At 37.1% G+C, this 23,587-nt stretch overlaps 1 protein-coding gene across 1 annotated transcript in view; it reads left to right on the top strand.

The window, feature by feature from the left end:
- The window catches only part of GPC5 (glypican 5), a gene marked incomplete at both ends in the record, with an annotated part of 657,041 nt that overhangs the window by 16,411 nt on the left and 617,043 nt on the right, over nt 1-23,587 (top strand). The window lies entirely within an intron of this gene.

Raw genomic sequence — 23,587 nt, 5'->3', positions numbered from 1 at the left:
TTGTCATTTGTGTACTTATGGCCTCAATGACTGCTTGGCTGGACAGGATAAGATGGTAACTTCCTACCAGCTTAGGAATTTCTCCTTCTCGTGGCTCTCTTGTGTTTAACCTGTGAAGCTAAAATGATTAGCAGAACAAAACCAGCTGCCTATGGTCATAAAATGGGCAGCAAAGTTGACTCTGGGGTCCTGAAGCCTTCTCTTTTTGAAATTTGGGTTGTCTAATGCTGAAAACAAGTTGGAATTGTTTTTCTACCATCTGGGGGTATTGCCATTTAGCCTGCCTAACACAGCTGTCAATAGGAGCCATAATCAGGAGATCATTGATAAAATGTGCAAAGAAACCTCTCCCTCCTTGTCTTCTGCCTTTGCTCTTCCTTCTAACTTCTGTATATTAGCTCTCTTTTTTTTGGACCATAACAGTATAATATGTTGTATTACTTTGCTGACCTTGGACTGTAGCCTCTGTAGAGGTCAGGAACTAACTGTCTGTTCCCTCCTTTCCTTCACTCCTAGAAAAACAAAAGGAAACAACAATGCAGTAGCCTCCCCTTAGGTATTCAGATAACATACTTTTGCAAGCCCGAGATTTCTTAGTCTTCACAAGAGTGGAATTTAAGTGACATTTAAGTGAATTTAAGTGAAATCAGGACCCAGAAACTGCATTTCCATTGCATTTACATCCTGAGGGGCTCAGTCAGTGGAGTATTTTCAGAGCGTGTGCAGTGTACATCTCTCTTGTAGCTGAGTTCTCCCTCAAAGACTGGGATATACATGTGCTTTCGAGGAGAAATGGTTGTGCTTCCTTTGGGTACAATCTGAACAGCTATTAAAAACGTGGGTTCTAGGCCCTTCTCAACTTGTAAAGATTCAAATAGTATCATCTGCTGGTCCAGGAGGGTGCCCTGAACACCAGTTTAAAGGCTTATGTGGCACATATGCACTTTTCATTTTACAGTGTGAAATGGAATTCAAAAAACACTGACCCAAAGAAGGGAGTCTGTAGCTTAGTGGTGGTATGTCCTTTCTATAGAAGAATGGTTTCAGGACTGCTAGAGAATTATAGTTTTTCATTTTTTTGGCAAAACACGTGTGAGGAGTTCTTGTGCAGGAGCACAAGCCATCCTTCCCACATATGTAGCTCAACACTAATTACTTCTCCCACTGGCCTTCTTTCATAATTTTCTTTTAAACAAATACTTTTCAAAGCATATACTTTAACATATATAATTGCAGTCTACAGCTTCCTCACAAGGGGAGGAGGAGGGGCAGGGGCCAAATTCTTCTCTTTAGTGACTGATGACAGAACCCAAGGGAATGGCAGGAAGATGTGCCAGGGGAGGTTTAGGTTGGACATGAGGAAAATGTTCTTCCCCCACAAGGTGGTGCAGCACTGGAACAGGCTCTCCAGGGAGGTGTCACGTCCCCAAGCCTGACAGTGTTCAAGAAGAGACTGGACAATGTCCTCAAACACATGGTGTGAACTGTGGGGTTGTCCTGTGCAGGGACAGGAGTTGGACTCGATGACCCTTATGGGTGCCTTCCAACTCAGGACATTCCATGATTCTGTGATATATGTATTATATTATATACCTTATAAACTTCATATATTTCTTAACTACACGCTGTAGTACTTTTGTCTTAAAATTCTTAAAAATCCTTTTGCATAAAGAAGTATAATTGAGAGAGAAGATTCCATGGATTATGCTAATACTTAAATTTAGAACCTTGTTTAACCCTGAGTTAGTTATTTGTGGAAAAACATGCTGTTGTACATAACACTAATTTTTCTGGGAATTGCTACTGTTGGTGACTAAAATTCAAACTACATTATTTCAGATTCAGAAACCATAAAAAGGTGCTGCTGGTGTTTTTTTAGGTTTTGTACTCTAGGAACATAATAAGACATTAAACCTGGTCCGAATGCAGTTTTGGCCCTGCTTTGAGCAGGACTTTTGGACTGGAGACCTCCTGAAGGTCTTTTCCAATCTGAACTACTGTATGACAGTGTGTCTGTGTTCACCACGGAATCTTTAGGCTGGAGCTGGGATGTGCAGCCAGGAGTGTGATTATTTCTGCTGCTTTGGCAACTGGGCAGACATCTCAGCAGTTGTGCAGAAGGCCGGAAAGATTGTTGGGGTGTGTGCAGAGGGGAGCAGGTGTCCTGGACTTTGCCACTGTTGTCACTTGCGTCTATTCAAAGTCTGTTGAGGTTGGATGCCTCAGCCTAAAAGAGGTGGACTGCATCCAAACACAACAAATAGCAAATGTGGGGGTTTTTTTCAGTTTCTTTCATATTCAGTAGAAAGAGGTATGCAGTTAAAAATGTAACCTGTATCTGTCTCAGGATGTTTTCAGAGGTGTGTTTTCTCTCTATATTACAGACAGTCTAGAGATCCTGAGTCCTTCAATATGATGAGGTACTAAGTACTTTAGCATCACTGACTTTGTGAAATGAGACATCTGTCTGCCTTTCTTATCTATTAACTGTATGTGTATGAGTATATATACCAGAGTAAATATAGATATATATGACATGTCTTTGTCATTTTCTAATGTTTGTTAAAATCCTGTGGTTATATCATGGTAAGTGCTCTGCTGAGCTGAGCTCTGCTGACAGTTTTCAAATGTTGCAAAAATTCCATGCAATTCCATTCTATTTCAAGCTACATGATGGTAATTGCACCACTTGTGTACTGCTTCCTAGCAAGTACTCTTACAGTTTTTTCCTTATATTTCAGCATGTTTTGGAGTGTATATTTACTTTTTCACTGTAAATCTTGTTTCTTTTTAATAACTTTGAGTTGTGGTGGTGGGACAGTAGGAGAGGTGAGACTGCAGTTAAATAAGATATTTATCTGGTAAGTGATAGATATATTATGGAGAGCAAGAAATCGTTCTTCCCTTGGCAAAGGTGATGAGAGAACTTAAAACGTATGATAATTGTGTTTCAAGGCAGCTATTTTGATAGGTTAACATACTTACATATCTCTGCAGTTTTAATATTTATTGTCTTAAGAACAACTGAGAAAAAGATTGTGAGTGCTGTACAGGGATTGTCATAGCATTTCCATTATAGTGGAAACCATAAAGTGAAATGCTTTTTTAACCTTTATTTTATATGCTGGTAGACCAACATCCACCAATACCCCTACACCCCCACCCATCTACCCTCTCTCTCCTTGTGCCCCCCCCAACCCTTTTGCATGGTTCTTAGGTGTTACACAAAGTTCACATGCATCCTTGTTTACCTCCAAATAGAAGAGGAACACGGACCACCAGGGTCAATCCTTGTATGGTCACAATGCAGTGCCATTTTTTTGTGTAGGGAAAAAACTCCCTGGGGTTTGTAACACTATGGAGAAGAACTGAATAGTCATCTAAGAATCTGGTGATTTGGAGTGGGATGGAGCTCTGTACAACAAAATAGCAGATATTGTATCTCTTCACTATTTTTCCACACAGAGAGCTCATAACCCTTTAAAAAGTGGCAATATATGACATGTAACAAAACAGCAGCTTGTCTGGTAGAATAGAAAATTTAGAGATAATAATTCGGTTGTAAAATCTGAAAGCAAATGGACTTTTCTTTGTGTTATGATATTTGGCTAATATGGAACTGTGAATCATTTATGAATGTGACAACATGTCACCAAAACAGTGGATTTGACAAGTGTGCCTCTGTAAGGAAAAGGCAATAAATTATTCAATACAACATTTCCTGATACTTTCCCTGTTACATAGGAAAACTGTAATGCCTTTGTGATGTAAGTTCTGGAGTATATTGAATCAGATTTTCCTGATGCAGTTTCCTGTTCTTCTGTGAAAATATCGCTACACAATACATCAATGTCTATTTTATCCTAGAAGTCGAACTGTTATATCATACTGCTTTAGGTAACAGTACAATTACTACATTTAAATACGATAAAGTTGTAGTCAGTACTTAAACTAAGTTATGTGAAATAGAAAATGTGCTGCAATCTTCTGAGCTGCTTTCTCTGATAGCATGGTAAGCCATAAGAAATACTGGAGTATCTGTTCATCCTTGTAAAACTAAATCTTCCCTGGCATTGATTCAGTTGTTTTCCATTTGTTAAGTTTTCTGAAGAATGAATTGAAGATCAAAAAAATGTAAGAGCTGCTGTATCTCACTTATGATTTCAAATGATACATTGCCCTCTAGATCATTTGCAATGTGAAAGACTACTTTGAAGTTCCCACATTTTCTTATTTCTTGGTTTCATAATCCCTTTTATTTTAAATGTGATATAAATAAGCCAAAATCCAAATGCCTGTGAATCCCAACTTCTGTTAATAAAATGAAGTTGAATTATTATTTTAAAAGTCAAATAAGTGGACAGACTGAGACCTGATTGTCATTTTCTTGTTAAATTGAGGGAAGAGAGTCTCAAAAATGTCTCTGGTTCACTGGAATTGTGTGCCTTATTCTCTGTTGTACTGCAGACCTTCCCCACAGCTTCCCCTGGGGACTGAGGAAGTTGGGAATTTTAATAATGTAGGAAAATGACTGTACCTACTGGTTGGTCTAAGGATAAAAGCTGTTACACAGACCTTATTAATTTCAGAAATCATCTATTCAGATGCTATTTTGATTCCTTTATAATGCAAAACCAGGATAAATGGTTTGCTGGTGTAACTTAGAATGGGACCGAGTATGTCTATATATACACAGAACACAGAATTACAGGGCTGTTGTAAGTGCAGATATCTGGAGATTTAGATTAATACTTAATATTTCGTTATTAATCCTGAGTTTTATTTCTGTATTGCAAGCAAGCCTTTATAATTCCAGAGGGATTTTACTTCTATTGTATCTCATTTTTATCTTTTAGATACTTATTTGCATACATGTATGCTGTGCTACAGCTGTTCCTGGGGTATATACACACAGGGGTTTAATGGGCTTCTGATCACACCAGTCTTTTCTTAAATTCTACTTTTTAGCATGCACTTGAGCTTGTGAATTCTTGTCTCAGTATATGTTTATTTACCATCACTTAATTATTTCTCCTAGTTGCAATAATATCTGAGTTACTATTAAGCTGATGTAGGTACACTGTTCAGACTCACATACTTTGTTAACACTAAGATTTTTTTTCATAATCTTATTTTTGTTAGTACCTGACTAACTACTATTTTGGTTTATATCTGTGTAACATGGTGATCAGCGTAGACATACACTAATTTAGAATTTTTATGCTTTCTGTAGTGCTCATACATTAGAAAAAACCTGTGAAATACAAATTTAAGGCATTGGTCCCTTGTGAGCAGTGGCTATAGAAAGTTTGCATTTTCACAGAACTGTGGATGCTTCCTGCTTCTTCTGAGAATTTTGGGAAGCTGATTGCTGGTGAAATGTATGAATTTGAAAGAAGATTCCAACGCAACAGAAAAAGGCAGTATAAAGTTGTTGGTCTCCAATGGATGTTTTCTGTTGCTTCAAATATAGCATTTTCTGCAGCCTTTTAGATTTCCAAGATTTCAAAGTGTATGTGGAAAAGTTTTCACTTAGTATTCTTATTCTCTGTTAAGAAAATAAGAAAAAAAAGTCAGCAACTCAAGTCTTGTTGAAAGACAGAACTCAAAATAATCTTGACAAGTTTGAGACAAAGTCTGAAAATCACGGAGTTCAGCAGGAACAAATGCAATGTGCTACATTTAACTGGGGAGAAACAGGGTGGGGGATAACTTGCAATGGATCTGTTCTGTAGGAAAAGTTCTAAGAGTAATGATGGACCAAAAGCTGATGAAGTCAGCAGTTTCATGCTGTTGTGAGAAAGGCAGCTGTCATTGTAGGATTCTTAAACAGAAAGACAGCAGAGATTTGTAGACTGAAACTTTTCTGTTTTGCACTGGTAAACTGAAGTTCAGTTGTGGGTAGTTTACTTGAAGACATGGGCCAATTGGAAAAAACGAGAGCAAAAATGTGCTCTGAAATCTAAACAAGTAACTTAAATAAATGGATAGCCCTAGTTTCTTTAAAATGAGAAACCAAGGGAAGAACTATGCTATTTCTTCAAAAACATAGGTGACAGCTACATAGAAGAAAGTAGTGATCTGTACTCTGTCATCTAGGACATAAAAAACAATGATTTCATAATGTAGTCAAGAAAGTGTAGGCTCGATATGAGAAAGTATTTTCCAATGACAACATTAAAATGCTTTTTATTAAACTTCGTGGGGGTTTCCATGTCCACAGGTCTAAGAAACAAGCTGGACAAGACAACAGCTGCCAAGAATTATGTTGTAGATATGACTGATTCTGCTTTGAGGGCCAGGGGTTAAACTAGACTGCTCAGCAGACTTTTCTCAACCTTACCACAGATCTCAAATATGATTTACAAATAAAGGTTAAAGGAATTAAATGTTTTAACTAGTTTTAAGCTCAATGTATGGGTATTATATTCTAACAAAAAAAAAAAGGTTTATTCATTAATTTATCTCCAAGAAGATAACACAGTTCTCTACTGTAACATAATGTGGTAGACTGTTTCAGTCATAAAGATGCTTGCAGAATGGGTTTAAATTTAGAATACTATATTTCAGTATTAAAAGAACATTAATTTATTCAAAACTTTGTACTTCTTTATTATTTATCATTCTCGCAATTGAACTGTTGTGTATAAATCTACTAAATCTGTATACTGTCACTTTAATAGACATTAATTATGCTGTTATGAATTCATATTCCACATGGGAAATTAAAGGAATTTTGCATTTTTTCCAGTATAGACAGTCTTATTTTTACGTCTTTTTTTTTTTTTTTTTTCAAATTACATCTCAGTGAATGTGGCATACTGCTTAGGAGAACTGGAATTATGTACTGTGATTTTGTTTTATTGTGATGTAAAACTGTTTTTCTTTCCCAGGAAAGGTAAGCTAAAGTTGCCTAGTTTTAGGTGGAATTTTTAAGAACAGATAAGTTTACATCTAAAGCAGTTAAATCTGAGTGCATTTTAAGCAACAGTTTAAATTACAAAACCGCTCTCTTGTCAAAACAACAAAAAGAAAAAGTAAGGGAGGGTAGAATTGTATCAAATTGATCAAATAAATATTAAAACACATGATTACAAAATTCATTATAACAAACCAAGTACTGACTTTTCCTGTAAATAACTGCACCTGTACTTTAGAAAGTAGATGTGTAATAAAAACAGAATTAAACCAGGAATTCTGAAAACAAAACAAAACCAAAACAAAACCAAAACCCAAACTGTACAGCAAACATAAATCTGAGAGAAGAATTTTATTCCTGTGAAGAAAAAAATCCAAAGTTGTTGCTAGACACATAAGAGTTTATGAAATGTCACTGGAAACCTATGGTTAGACGATTGAACAGAGCCCAGCATCACCCTTGACTGTAATTAAAGCTTGGACACTTAAGTTTAATGTATTTAGATACCTACACTTAAAAGGTTATTACGTGGCTGAGAAAATGTCTTCCAAATCAAATTAGCATGATATTTTTATTCTGGAATATAGCATGTCTTTGTAAAGTGCTTATGTAAAATGCATTATGTATGCATACATTTTTATTTATTGTTAGATATCTAAAAATATTTAAATATTTTAAGTATTCCGTGTTCTGTGTGGTGTACCTTAAAGGTCTTTGGGATTTGTAAGATGGAGTAATGTATTTATAATTTGCAAGGTCTGTACGTGTACAGAATGGGACTAGAAATTTTAAGTTATATCATGGCTTTGCATTGTGCTCCTGTTATGTCACGGTGATTTTAAACTTAAGTAGTTTGTAAACTGATTTTCTTGCTTTTGCCTAACACAGTTTTAACCTCATGTTATTTTGAACAAATTACTGGTAGTGTAAAAGATCTGATTATCACCAATGAGTATTTAGTTTCGTCACTCCTGATATATTACTTAAAAGCTGCAAGCAAGAATTTTGTAAGCAAAGTAAAGCCTAGTTCAACCATATTAAAATCTTATTTCCATGTTAATTTGCTTTCTGCTGTGTGAATGTATTACACTGAAGCTATTACCTGGCTCAGTGGTCCCCGCAGACAATTTCCCTTTCTCATTCTGATTTTATTGTAAATGATTGTCAGCATAGTACAGGAAACTGCAAATTCAATTTTGATCAGTCCCATGAGGGACTTGATTCTTCATGGCTTATTCTTATTGTTTTTAAAATAAATTGAAATAACCAAATAATTTGAGGGTTTCCTTCAGAGCAGAGGATTAAAATCTGTAATTTCTTTTATGTAAGGGCTTTTCCTTTATTGTGTTATTGGGTAGAAGCTAATATTTAAGGAAATTTTGTAGTGATTACTCCCTTGGGAAAGATTTAGTTCTTCATTTCATATTTCCATTTTATATTCAATGCTTCGTTAAGCTGGCTTTTTTTTCTTTCTTTCACACTTGGTGATCATAAACCTGCTGTTTTCTTTTAAAGATAATGCTTTCTTGAGTATTTGTTATAATTTAAGTCTTAAATATAGCCCTTCCTGCGCTTGCTGTGCTTAGTCCTTACTGCGAAACAGATTAATGACCCCTTTGGTTTAGAAAAATTTAATTTTGCTTTGTCTCTCTGTGTTGTGTTACTGTGAGACAAAATAGCCAAAAACATGGAAGATGAAATAGTGTGAAGTTAGAAGGGGACCATGTGGAGAAGAGAAGGTAACTGGATCAAAACAAAAAAGTTTAGTGATATAGTGCAGTGTGACCCTCCCGGAGGCAAAGTTTTTAACAGTAAATCACTGGGATATGAGATTCAGGGCTTGATTCAGATGCACAACAGGCATCTATCTGGTGCTGGTTTAGCTGTCAGAGGGTCTTCTGTCTGTCCTCCAGGCCCACTCCTGCAGAGAGGTGGTGGTGCTGTCTGTCCTCTGTCATATTTGTTGATCCTGTGGAGGAAGTCCTGCATAACCTTAAGAAAAGCAGATACCACTATATTTTGGGGAAAAGATTCAAGTTCACTCTTTCAGACTGTAGATGTTCACATCTTAGTGTCTCCATGTGAGGTAGGGGCATTTGGTCCCATAATAGTCAAAGGAAATAAGATCAGATATGTCTATTTTAAATGGAATTACATAGCTCAAACGACTACACCTACATTAACGGTTTTTACTTACTTAAACTGTATATAGTGTATATTTATATTTTAAAAGTAAGCTATATTAAAGCCTTTGACAATGTCACCATTACAGAACAGTCCCTGGAGCCTGAGGGGGAAAAGATTAAAAAATGGCAATTGAAATTGCAGCACTTCAGGAACATTACACTTTTTGAGGTAATAAAAAACAGAACAGACAAGGTAGTAGGGTGAAAAAAAATAATGGTTAAAAGTTTGTTCTTGCTTCTAACTACAGATTTGTTTCGCTAGCTGAAATAGTTATTTGATTCTCAGCTTCCCTCCCTGCAGTTGCTATGGTACCTAATGCAACTTGAACAGGAACATATTGTCAAGCAGATTTGGGAAGATGCACTCAGGCTCAAGCTTTTTGGGTATCTTCTTAAAACTCAGCTACTCTTATAAAACCGATAAAGAACACTTACATTAGTGATATAAATAAGTAAAAATACCCGTGTCAATTAAAGACCTTTAAAAAATATCCAAGCATCAGCTTATGTCTGTGTACTGATGAAGGCAATCAACTAGGGAATGGATTAAAAAAAAACCAAACAAACAAAAAAAAACCAACCCCAAAACAAATAAACAAACCAGAAAGCCAAACTTTAGAGAAATAATGAGAGAAGTATAGAATTAGGGCATTAGGAAGAAAGAAGAGCGAAGGGGGAAATAGATGTGATCTCTTTCATTTTTTCTTTTCTATAGAACTTTACACCCTCAGTTCCCTCACCTGTGCAGTGTACAACCATAACTGACAGTCCTTTCTTGAGGAGATTACAACCTAAAATGGCTCTTAAGTATCAGAAAGGAAAGGGGGAAGTCAAAGACAGTATTAAGAATTCAGTGTATTCAGTTAATCAGGTGGTTGTTGTAGAGAATCTGGGAAGTTTCTTTTCTGCTCTTCAAATGAGGACACTGCTACTTATGTAACCAGAAGAAAAGAAAATCCAGTTGTGTTTTAGAGATTATGATTCGTGTCTTCGCTGTATCTTCTCTAGCTTTAGATTTCAGTGAAACACATTGCAGCTAGAACCTGTAAGGAGCAGTTCCCTAGCTTGGTCCATTTACATGCAGGTATCTTCTGTAACACTGAAAGGCAGCCAACCAGGGCATCTTCTCACTGTGTATGTCGAAAATAGAGAACAACAGTTTTTTGACTTCTCATTTGAAAATGTCATACCTCATACAGTGTGAGAACATTGTTACAACATTTTTCTGAAAAGTTAAAATGAAGACTCTTAAAACCAAGGAAAGCCTAATAGATGTTCTAGCAAAAAGAAGAGAAAACATTCTAAATAGAGCATGCTAAGTTGAATTCGAAGTGTAAGTAGTTTTTCAAAAAAAAGCTGCTAACGTGCTTCTGTTCCCATGATAATAGAAAAAGTAAAAGGGGTTACTATGACTCAAAACTTTAGAGCTTGTACAAAGTCTGGTGAAGAACGTGTGCTGTTTTGCTCTACATCTGGATTTTCCATTACCTTAAATTTCAGTAGTCATCATTATTTAATATGGAGATACAGCGTTAGTGGCATTTTTTGCTGTTACTTTGTGTCCACTTTCACAGAGTAAATACTCAGTTATCTGAAGGACTCGTTGTATGAATCCAGTTGATGTGAGCTATTAAGTAAATGAACACTGATAAATGCATCTTCTACGTAGGGTGATCTCTGGCCATAAGGAGGCAGCCAGCTTGGTTGAGGTGTATATGCAATATCCAATATCTAGGCCAGTGCTTCCATGGTAGACTAACTACATCCACGTGTGTGGTATTGAGCTGTACCATTTCCTGCCCTTATGCTCTGTAATGTGTTTGTTTTCACAGGTTTTCTTTTTTACCCACTAGAGTAGCATTTTTTGAGCATGGCATCAAATCTATGTGTTGTGTGTGGTGTCAGGGCAAATGATGGTCCTTGAGTTGGCAAAAGCTGCTGAACAGTGATGATGAACTCTACAGACTGGAGGGAGCCAGACTCATTTATACTACTTTTTAGTTCCAGGAGTGAACTGGAGTTTTGTTTCAGTTGACACAAGTTGGCTGACATCAGTCTTAGGAGCAAGCTGACATTTAGACAATACAGATGATCAGGGTAGATGGGAATGAACCGAGGAAATAACGTGCTCGGCCTTGTATACATAGCTTTGCTCTGATTAGTATTCTAGGAAGCTTTTGATAAAGTCCATCAATAGAGGTGTTTAGTAGACAAGATAAATAAAATAGAAAATCCTTACATGACGGAATAACTAGGGTGGGGAAGGAGAAGGAAGAACAAGTTAACAGACAGTGTGGGAAGAAATGGCTGATTCTTAAAGTGGAGGGAGGTCACCAAAGCATTCTTCAAGGGTGTGTGCTGTTCAACATAGAACAACAACAACAACAACAACAAAACAACCTGGAAGAAGAAAAAAAAAGTAAAGCGATGCTTATGATCATAAGCTCTACAGGGTAATATAGAAGAGAGGCAAATACAAAAAGGGACAGAAAGGCTTTACAAGACTGGCTCAACAGGAACTAAGATCTCAAAGAAAATGCAGTTAAATTACATGTCAAGTGATACATATGGAGAAAAAAACCCCACTCTTGTTCCTTGTATAAAATGGTAGTTTCTAACTTGACCAGTAATAAGATCTTGTGATTGTGATAGGTAATTCAGTGGAAAATGCAGACTGTTATTTTGTAGCAGGCAAAAGAGTAAATGGCATATTAGGAACTAGTAGAAAAGGAACAGATGGCAAAGCAGGAACCATTGTATATTGTTACATAAATCACTGTTCTTCTGCATTTTGAATACCGTGTGCAATACACTACTGACATAGACTTTGGCATCTCTTGGCATTGAAGCTCTCTAACTTCTAAACAGAAAATTCCTAAACATCACCTGTCAGAAAAGTTGTCATTTGTCCTTTCTTGGGGGACAGATGAGAGATTTGATGGCTTCTCAGAGTTGCTTGAATCTATATTTTGTTTGATCTGGGATTTTATTTTTATAGCTTATCAGTAGCTACAATATTCTTGGTTACTAAAGAGGACTTTAATAACTGAAGCTGTAACAACAGCCAGTGTCTGGGAGCTCAGCCAGGTGGTCTCAGATGGGAAATAAACCATAAATGTTAATAGTCAAGGTGATTAGGCACTGGAACAGGTTACCTGTGGGGATGGTAGAATATCAACCTCATCTCAAGTTCTTCAGTTCAGGTTTAGCATCAGTGTTTGAAGATGTACTGTAGTTGAATGCCAGTCGCTGCCCTATTTTGTAAAGGAATACTTTTCAGGCACAAGGTGTGTTACAGCTGTCAGATTCTATGATCCTACTCTAGTCTTAAAAATGGTGAGTACAAATCCATGAAGGCATTGACTGTAGTGCAGTCTGGCACTTGTATGTTTCCTTGAAAGATAAATAATGTCAATTTAATCACAAAACTGAATACAGTCTACCCCACACATGTCCCCCACCCCCCACTCCGCCCAGTTTTCTTCCTTATGCAGAGAATTAACGGAAGACCATCAAATTCAAGTCCTCCAAGCAGTTTTACGACTAAGTGGGATTTAGCGTGGTATGTATATCATGAAATTCTTCTCAAGTATAAATATCAAATCAAGTGTTTATGGCTGCTTCGGATTCTCTTTGCATGCTTTACACACTTTTTTAAGGACCTTAGGATTCATGCTTTTTTGTATCCTTAGTGAATCCTTTCTGGATTGTTAGGCTTAGGGGTATCAGGTAACATTGCACATTTAAGTTTTGAGGTCACTTTCACTTATTTCTTATTTCACTTATTTCTTTCAACATCACAGACCTGTACACCACTGAAATTATTGCTCTATGCTGTCAGTTTTTATATAATTACTCATTAAGGTTTGTTTGCTTGTTTTTTTCAAAACAGATAATGGCCAAAATTTCTTCAATTTCTCTTTGCACTCTTCACCATGATTCATACTGTCTAGTTGAATTTGGCTCCAGCTTGTAAGAAAGTGCTATTAAGAGCCTGAGTTCCATCAATGGAACTTCAGACCATCAAGTTCTACAACAAAACTGGACTTTAAAGATTTTGGTCAATTTTTTATTATTTTTTTTTAAATCACAAATAGAGAAAAATTATACATAACTACTTTGTTTCTTACCCATCTAAGATACTTTCAGCATCCTGAAACCTTGCAACATTGTTATTTCACCATGAAGAAACAATCCCTGCCCTCCCCTTGGAGTCCTCTTCAGGTTATCAAATGAAATCCATAGCATAATACAGGGAAAGAATAAAGTTGGAAGCAAGCTTCCATGATTTATTATTACTTGTTAAATGAGTCTTCACATGGAATAACATTTTGACTCCTTTCTTTAGCATGCTAAAACTTACCATGCCTTGTAAGTTACCTACATATTAAGTGAAACCAGGTTATTTTGTATAAGTGATTTTCTAGTGAATATCATTTTCATTTTCCATGTTGCTACATATCCAGCCAAAACCAGGACATTAGGTCACCAGCTATAAGAACAGTAGCATATTACATAGCGTACTTTACATGTATGAAAATTAATCCAATGAGAAAATTCTTTTACTCAATACCATCTCAATTAATTTCTGCTTCAGGAGTTTTTGAAAGAGTGTTTTGCTTTGTCCAGTCCCAGATCTATTCCCAACACCGGTATCTAGTTGCCCTGTGAAGACCAAGGCCTGTTCTAATCTGTCTGTTGTTATTAACCTAGTAAAGTTATGCCTTGGAGGACCTTTTGAAAAATGCATTAAGGACTAACGTTTTTACTTGTGATTTATATTTTTTTCTTGTCACTTTGATAAGTTTTCAAAAATAAGTTGTAGCAGCTATGTCTAAGTATTTACTTGGTGAGAGGACAATGGTAAAAATCTTTCTTGATGCTTTAATTATGCTACTCTTATGAAAATACATATTTCATCCCTTTCCATTCGAGGGAAAAGGTGCTTACCTAGAAATGGACAGCAGGGGAACTTGGACTTTCTTATCTGTAATATTTATGTATTTTATTTTAAACAGCCAGTGGATTCAAAACAACAGTAGAAAGCGGAATGCTTCCAACGCTGACACAGCATCCTTATGCTGTGTCTTGGAAGCAGGGACTGAATGAGTAGGTGTTTCTGCCATTATCCGAGTTCCTGATCACCAAGGTAGAGCAAGGTTTCTTCTGCCTGTTCTCCTTCCTGCCCTGACAATCTTGCATTCCAGCCCAGAGGTTGGCTGGTTGAACTTTCACAGGAGTAGTGAAGGATGTTTCCTCCCATATTGCATGATAGTCCCAAAGCGGGGACTTATCTGGCTCTTTTCAGATTTAAATGAGAGATTTTGTGTGTTTCCAGACTGAATCCAACTTAATGTTTCAATTTCTTTGTATCAGTATATGTACATTAGTGGTTTTACCTACCTGCTTATTTATATGTTATTTATAGATGTATAAGCTTAATGCAGCACCTGTTTTTTTAGTAAGTTTTAAGTAGTTTGGTTGAAAATCTGAGAATTGTTCTTTTAAAATTATATCATATCAGAACAATAGTTCTTTCAATAAAGTCCTAGATCAGGCCACAGTGTTCAGTCCCTAGTAACATCATAGATTTCCTACATGAACTAAGAAGTCATTTAGTCACTCTGGGGAAATAGGATAAGACCTACCTAAACAGAAATGAGCAGCTACAAGCGTAGCTGCATTCTGGACAGTGATGCAGACCAACTGCTTTTCAACACTACTGCTGTATGTGGGTGCCCATATTGAATAGGTGTGTCTGTTTTGTGCTTTTAAGGGTTCAGAACTGGAAGAGGTGAATCTTTCCATAACATCTTTGGTGACTGCACAAAATCTGAGTGTGCTAATCCCACACCTAAACGTAGGAGTGGGATTCAGATGATTCAATATAGGTCTCTTCTGTAACTCCTCCTCTGTAACCCACTCAGTTACCTCCTCTGCTGCCCATGGGCAGGCAGGGTGTGTGCCAGGGCCTGTCTGCTGTGGTGCAGCTGTGCATAGTCTTGCCTCTGTCTTCTGAGGAGGTTCCCTGTACCAGCAGACACCTCCCACAGTGTGTCACTGCCAACTCTGCCCTGGCTCCAGGTGTCCCCTGCACAGCTCCTTTCCCTCCTGTCTGCCAAGTCCATGTTAACGGCCACAACCACCCCAGTGTGCAATGGTGCTGGGGCTCCTGGTCTCTAGTGCTCTGTAGGCATCTGTGAAATAGGAAATCAGACACAAGCCTGTTCTGCCCTGCTACAATTGCAAGCCCAGAAGGCAACTTATTGCACTGTCCGGTGTCTTCTAACACAGCTGAGACAAACTGTGTCAAGTCCCTTATAGGTCTTTTTTCATCTTGGATTGCATTTCTCTGACTGAACACACAGTTTGGGTCCAAAAGGGACAGAAGCTGGGATTGCCTTTAGAATAGACATGCATTTTAAACACAATTAAGAGACTGGAGGGATTTTCTTTTTTCTTTTTTTTTTTTTTTTTTTTTTTTTTTTAATGCCTAAATAGCATGTATGTTTGATCGGTGAAACACAGCCAGATATACACAAGTTGGTCCATCTTTACAAATTAGCCATCTTCTGATAGGCTTTAGTAAAGCTAGATGTTCAACTTGGAAATTATTTTAATGATAACTGAAGTTGACTGCCTTCATTAAGAAAGAAACAAAGTTAGAAATTTGACTGTAGTAGTGCTGGAAGAGTCAAGTTATCCTATTGGATTGCCTTTTGAGTGCACATTTTTTCTTAGTATGACACTGTATGTGCAAGACTCCTTAAAAGCAGATCGTCACATCCTTGGTCCAGGCACTAGCTCTTCAGAACATGCCTACGACTAGGTGTAGGCTAGTCTTAAGTCAGCATAAAACAGAGGAATTTTGTAAAAGGAAATTTGTGGGAGAATCTAGGGATCATAAGCTTCAGAAAGCACAGTTCAGAGATCCATAGTAATGGCTGTTTTGTGACAACATGGCTGTGGCAGTGGTTTATTATATAAAAGGTGTTAAGGAAGGGCCTGTGAGGCCTATGAACAGGTAGAAACATGACAAGGAAGGTTAATGTATGAGAAGGAGGTGACAATGGTCATAGGAACCTTGAGGGGAACAGAACACATCCCTTAATTTGGGATTCGGAACAATTTTTTTTTTAATTGATACTTATGTATACTTCAATAATTTTATTTCTTTTCCTTTGAATGGTGTATGCAAAGAGCTAATCCAGTTCTGTTGGTTTTAATACATCTTAAAGAAAACAGTCAATATTTTAGGTGTTAGATATTTTAACATGGAGATCCAGATATTTTCTATTGCTACTTTTTCCCCACCCCCATCTATGTACAGCACAGATATCAGATTATTCCTTGCCTGGGGAGGCCACAGACAGCTGGCTTGGCAAAGGACAAAGCCAGGGCCCTGCAAATAGGAGACCATGAACAATGAACTAGAAAGTGATTTAAAGCCATGTTACTAAGCTGGAGGGAGAAATATGTTCTTCAGGGAAGGAGATTAAACTTCATTCCCAAATATTGTCCTCAGAAGCTCTGGCATATCTAACTTCAAGAGAATGCTTCAGAGTGTGTGCAGACCTTTTGTTTTAATAATTTTCCTTCTATGGATAAGTGTTGTTTGTTTGGTTTTTTAAAGAAGTTGTGTTTTGTCTGCATCACCTTTACACCAATTTCAGAAAGTAAATCTACTGCAAAGGTAAACCCTGTTATATTGCCAAGGAAACACAGATGGTTGTTACTCTCAGGTTAGAGAGAATTCTTGGTAGCACCTTTGATAGCTGTGCTGAGTTCCTCAGCAGAAAAAATGAAAAGGAACAAAGACATACCAGTCATGAAAAGATAATAGTTTGTAGCCAGCCCACAGAGCATGAGGAGTCCTTGTTCTTTTTCTTTCACTTTTTTTCCCAGTACTTCTTTAAGTTAAATACCTCACTCTTTTGCTCCAGCATGTAGATTTTCTGTGTGTTTTATGTGGTGTTCCTTCTTACGCTCATAACTTTCTTTTCTATATCTATTTTTATTTTGGTTATTTTTCATTAATACTTTCATTTGACTGTGAGATTAAAATCAGTAGTATTAAGAGCAAAGCAGTTCTGTTCTTGTGTATTAGATGAACTAATAATTTTTTGTTTGGTTTCCTAAGCACAAATATCTAACACTATGTTTGGTTACTGGAACCTCTTACCTGACCTCCAGGGCTGTTCTGAAGAAGTTCAGGTGTCCTGTGGATCCTGTGACACATCTTCACACCGACCTCAGGTACTCTGGGACTTTTGCAGTGGCACTACCTGTCTGTGGTTAGGTGGCTGACTCCTGTTCAAATTGCTTTTTGGCAGATTTTTTAATGGTACTGTTGATGGTGGAGGAACTGACAGACAACAGCATTTTTGACACTGCTATTTAGGAATTAGCTGAATGCAATGGGACTGGGAGAATAAGCCATTCTTTACTTGGAAGACATTAAAAGCTTAGTATATGTCTATACTTTACTGGAATGCACGGGGGAATGTGGCTTCCCAAGTAAGAATAAGCAGATATGTGATACAGTGGCATCTTTTTAGGGTCTTTGCTGAAGTTACACAGTTGTTTTGCCAGGATAAGAGGCCAGCTGTCAAAGGCCCATAATTACTAGAAAGTATCTTGGTTCCTGCAAAGACAGATTTGATGTCAGAGTAGAATTGTACAGATGGGCTAATACCTGGTCAAGTATTTTTTGGAAGTTTTCCTTTTCTAGATATTGTTGTTCATTAAAATATCTAGGACACAGATTCAAATCCTGTTGAGGGGAGTGTTGGACAACGCCTTAATTGAAGATCAGGACTTGAAAGATGAATTGTGTATGACATGCCATAAGTAGTGATGGAACCATATGCTAAGGTATTAGAAACATGAGATGGCATAATATATGTACATTCTTTGTTTCAATGTACTTTTTTTTTCTAACTAGACAGTTTTGTTTTGTTGTTCTGATAGCAATACTTATGGTTGCCTTTTCCTGCATTCTCTCCCTAAAAGGTTTAGAAGTCAAAGGAAACAGCATTTTCTTAGGTGTCTCTGAAATTCTTTAAAGAAAATAAATAGCTCTCTTTAATTTAGACATTGAGAGCATTTCAGTTAAAACTAACTTGATCAAACATAACAGATGACCAATATTTTAACTGTGCTTTCAAAAGGCAGCTTTGTTGATAACGTGAAAGTTAAGCAATTAGTTTGCTTTCCAGACTTCTCAGCTGTTATTCACAAGGAATGTATTGTGAGAAATTCTACTCTTGTCTTTGACCCTTTCCTTCACACTTATAAATACATGAAAGTGAAAACCGATATTCTCTGTTTTTTATATATTTTTCACTTAAAGCTCTCTTAAGAATAACCGTGAAAGATGCATGTAATGGTTTATAAATATAGTTTCTCTAATACTTTTGAGAAGAATATAAAGCCTATGGTGGTTACATTTGCTTCAGAAGGTAAAAATATTTGGATTGAATGCCTGCAGTATCAGTCTGAAGAAAAAGTAATTTGAGAAACATTTTATAGCTAAACACTTTTTCCTACTGTAGCTCTGAACTTTCAAGAACAATTACCCAGCAAATTTCAATTTATATTGTCTTTTCTGGTATAGAAAAAGCAGGAATTTTTGCAACATACATGATTGTATCCAGGTTATATATATTTTTCCTTTTTCTTTGTAAATTTGCTTAGAAAGTATATGTGTTTGTCCCACCCCCATGTTTGTACACTGAATGTAAGAAGACTTTGAATTTACTTACGCAGGACTTACCTTTTTTCAGCTGAGAGGGGATAAGTGGGAGGGTACACCTCACTGAAATTAGTTTGATAGCACGGTGATTTGGCGCTGAGTCACTCAAGACAGTTGAGTGGTGGAACCACTGAGATAATTAATTCATCTCTTGAGGATGTGCTGAAAGGCTTTTCTGAGACAAGTCATATGAATTTGCCATTTAAAGGTACCTGTCTTTTACTGTTGTCCGCTCACACTTAATGATCATAAGTTTTAGAAAAGTTACTGAAGTAATTCAGTCCTAAATTAGGCACTTAAACTCCCAGTATGGTGTGTGGAGAGAAAGTATAATGCTGTGCACCAGAGTCAGACTCCTGGTGTCACCTTTCTCTATGAACAAGAGAAAGAGCCCAGGGCTGTAGAACTCATTTCCCTCTGTACTTCAGTGGACTGCATTTGAGTGGTTGGATTAAATCCACAAAGGTATGAAAACCTGTCTTCCTTCTACTTAACTGGGACACCTGAGTTAGGGGCCTGGCTTTCCTAGGTTCCTTTGTGGTCAACAGTGAGAGAAAGGCACTTGCAGAGGAAGATTATCCTGCTGCTTCATCTCCTCCCCTAGAGCCTCATTTGGTACCTGAAGTTAGACAACATGAACTGAGGTATCAAGCCCCATGGATTTTAGTAGGAATTGGGTTGCCATTGTGAATTTAAGTATTAAGAGTCATATTCACAACCTTTAAATATTTTGTTTTCTAACACCTATATCTGACTCCTTGTGCAAACAGAGATTCAGCTGATTCATTTAGGAATCTGCTTCTCTATTGGCTTTGTGGGGTGCCCTGCAATCCTGATTTTCTTATTTGACACGAGTTCCTACATTAAGTCAGTATGAGTTTCATCTTTTTGGGAGCACAGCCTTTATTTTCAGTTTCCATGTTTGCATATAATACCTACTTCCCTTGTAAGCATCTGTGGTACTGGAAAGATAAAATACACCCACTAAGGCTCATGGGCCAGCTGAGTATTGGAGATATCTTTTAACAAAAATAGCTATTTTTTTCTTGTCTGACTTACCCCACATTAATTTCATTTATTTGTATCAGAAACATTTATGCTGAGGAATAGTGTTCTGCTGAAACAGGGTGGGATACCTTTGACTGACAATTTTTCAGTAAAGTACCAGTTTTGATCATGGGTGTTCATAAACCTCTTTTTATTTTTCTCTTTATTTGTTTTTAGCATCAATATGAACTTCAAGGTATTCTTGTTCATTGCTCCGTACTCCTGCCTCTTTGATAGCATTGTGCTGTGTCCTCTCCTGTCCATAGTAGCCCAACACCTTTTCTGGCTGCTTTGTGAACTAGATTGGGAAACTGACGCTGGATAATCTTTCCTTCTGTATTATATTTAAATTGGATACTTTCCCTGATCTGCTTCATGGAGCAGCTGCGCAAACAGTTGTGTATCTGTCTGATCCTGCAGCCAAAGACTTGTGAAACCATAGCCTGTCACAGTGCTTTTGAGCTGCTTCCAGGGCTTATGATAAAAAGGCAGCTGTGATTACAGGTCTGTCATAACTTCTGTTTCTACAGTCGTTATTATTGGAATGGATACTTACATTCATCCCAAGATATAATTATTACCACACCTGTTTTATTATAAGTCAAATAGGCCACTTTAAGTGGGAATGGAAGTAGTGGGGAAATCTTGACACTTTGAGTGCTTTGTGTAACTAATGCTAAAATATATTTAATTAAAGATATTCACATATTTTGACCACAATATACTATGCTTCATATTGTATATTTATAACCAAGTAAATGCAAAATTAAATGCATCAGAATGGTATCCTTCTTCTTAAGATTATGTTTGCAAGTTTGTTGCATAATTCTATAGTGCAGTCTACATTTGTTGCATAAGTCTACAGTGCAGACTGAAGATATAGTAGTATTTATAGACAGCAATTATTCTCAAATAAAGTGTGATTGATGCACAAGCTAGGTCTGTAAGTTACTGTAGGACATCTGACCTGAACTTAGATATTCAGCAGAACTTAAACTCTGAATAAGTGCTAAGGTGCATTAAAGTTACAGCAATAGAAGATGTGACTAACTTTTCATTTAAAGTATTTCTTCATTGCTCAGAGTCTCATTCATCTGAAGAAAATAAAATTTTGAGGTTTATCATCTATCTCAAAAGTAACAAAGATCTGGTTTACCCAATATAAATATTGAGATTTAAGATGATAAGTAATAATTCAGGAGACAGTTATGAATCAAAGAAAAAGGAAAATGTTTTCTTACTCCTGCAGGTGACCAGCAAAATCTCAGAAGTAGGAATTAACGTATAACTAAATGTATATTTAGAAATTAACTTGACTACCAGCAATTCTTTGCTTTGACTTTTTTTCTGTTTTATACTTTTTTTTTAAGTCTTTCCCATCCAACTCTTGGTTCAAGTATGCTCCATACGTTCAGTGCTGGGAACTTTTGGACAGCAGAAGCTTTTGAACAGATGTATGTTAAGTATCTTCATTTTTTGTATCATGATATGAAATAATTCTTGTATTTTAATTTTTTCAGTAAATAAGCATACATGGATATATTGCCTTTAGTCAAGGTATATTGCATAATGTGACTCTCAGCAGATTTGTAATAATTCTTAGTAGCGTTGTACCCTCAGCCTACGTGGCTTTATTGCCATTGTTTTAATAAGATTGTATTTCTAATAAATGAGGACTGTTATTTCCCCCCCTCTTCCAGGGAGAAAGTCTCCCAGAAAATGTGGTGTAGGCAAGCCTTTTTTTCTAGAGAAATTTTGAATGTGAGGGAAACTGACATGCATATGTTTATACTAGCTGCTGTTGTAAACATCCTTTTTGATCCAGATGTGCCAGGTCCTTCTAGAAGTCTGTTGTCCCAACTAAGAAAAGTCTCTGCTGCTTGTAAATGCACCAGCTCCCAGCTCTTTGCAAATGAAACTGTAGCAATTGAATGAAATGAGAAATCTGCAGGCTTTTGGATGAAAACAAGCATATTTCATCTAGAGAGCACAAGGGTAGATTTATGTTGACAGTTCTCAGTAAGGGAGAGAGGTGCAGCTCAAGACACACTCATATGTGGTCACAGGCATGTGCCATCATGCCATGGCTATGCCTTCAGCACCTAGTCTCACCTATGGTGAAAAGACTATGATCTTAGGCTTATATTCATCCTCCTTCAATTTAGTTTGAGCTGCACCTGTACTGATAAATCACACATAGCCTGGGAGGAAGATTTAAACTATTATTTACCTATGTGGCTTGAGCATTAGTATTTTCTCTGCTAATGTTTTGGCTTGTGCCACCTTATACTCTCCTAAAATGTTAATGACAGAGATTAATCCTTAGAGGCCATTTGGATGAGACTGTGATAAATTTGGCTATCTTCAGCCTACATGGTACTCAGACATTATTGCCGTAAGACAGTATGCTCTGTTATATGCTATGAAAAGGCACTGCCACTGGCTGTGACACACTGACACTTTGAACACAAAGTAAAAATTAAGTTCTGTTGCTGTAGGGTTCTTCAGCGAGTTGGTGGGTTAAACCTGTGCTTCAGGGGTGGTATAGACCACCCAAAGCTGACCAGAGGCAGTCTGAAGTGGCTGTGGTCCTCATTTAGGCACCCCAACCATAATTTACTGTGAGATCAGTTCACTCTGTCTGAACTTGCTAAGCTTTATGAAGAGCTTCCTGAGTATATAGAAAGTGGATGACTGAATGATACTGGCACATTTTTCATGTCTGTGCTTTCACTCTGTAAGAGCTTTCTGGTTTTCTATAGAGGTCTGTACTTGTGGTATCAAATAAAGAGGAAAAAGTATCTTACCACGAATATAACTTTTTTTCAGAATGACAGCTGGAATTTGTCAAACACATTTGATTGACTTTAACATCAAGTTCCAATATTCCTCTCCTTCCCCTGCCAACACTCCCCAAAAACAAAGAAAAAAAAAAAAAAAAAGAAAAAAAAAAGGCTAAGTTGTAGTTACCTATGCTAGAGCTGAGCTGAGATGCTTGTTTTTCTCCATTGATTCTGCAGGGTCTAAAATGACCATCTCAAATGTAGGTGTATACACTGGAGGCATCTAAAATCAAATGAGAGGGATCACACCTGGGCATAACTTTTTTGTCAAAACACTGGAAGTATTGTTGCCAGTGAGAGAGAAAAAAATCTGTTGTGGATAATATGGGTTTGCACTTGCTATTGTGTTTACTATGATGTTATATAACTTAGCAATATACCTGGGAACGGTTGCATGGTATCTGCCTTTATCTTTGTTGATCAAAACAAAGGGACTTTACACTGTAGCAGTGACAGGTGGAGTCTCATAAATTAATAAACAGCCAATTCACAGGAAACTCTGTGCTCGTAGAGTTATATAGAGGTTACAAGTTTTGCTAAACCTGAAGGAGGGCAAAGGAGGGCAAAAAATGGCAGAAGGGATAAGGAGCTGTGCAGTTCAGGTGGTGGATGGTGGCCAAGGGCACCTGTCAGACAGCCCTGTGGATGTCACGGATGTCACCGTGGATGGGGTGGAACTGTAAACCAAACCCCTTGTTCTGACCACAAGACAAACTGCTCTGGCAAGGAGGACTGGATCAGGGGAGCATCCTGCATTTAATTTTTATTTCTTACAGATCTTTGTTAATGTTTGCAGGCTTTTGATTGGTAATTCCCTTCCGCAAATTTGTCACACTGA

Source organism: Nesoenas mayeri, assembly GCF_963082525.1.
Source record: "Nesoenas mayeri genome assembly, chromosome: 1".
In the NCBI taxonomy this organism is placed as follows: Eukaryota; Metazoa; Chordata; class Aves; order Columbiformes; family Columbidae; genus Nesoenas; species Nesoenas mayeri.
Note: the sequence above shows the minus strand (reverse complement) of the source record. Positions and strands in the feature narration are given on the sequence as shown.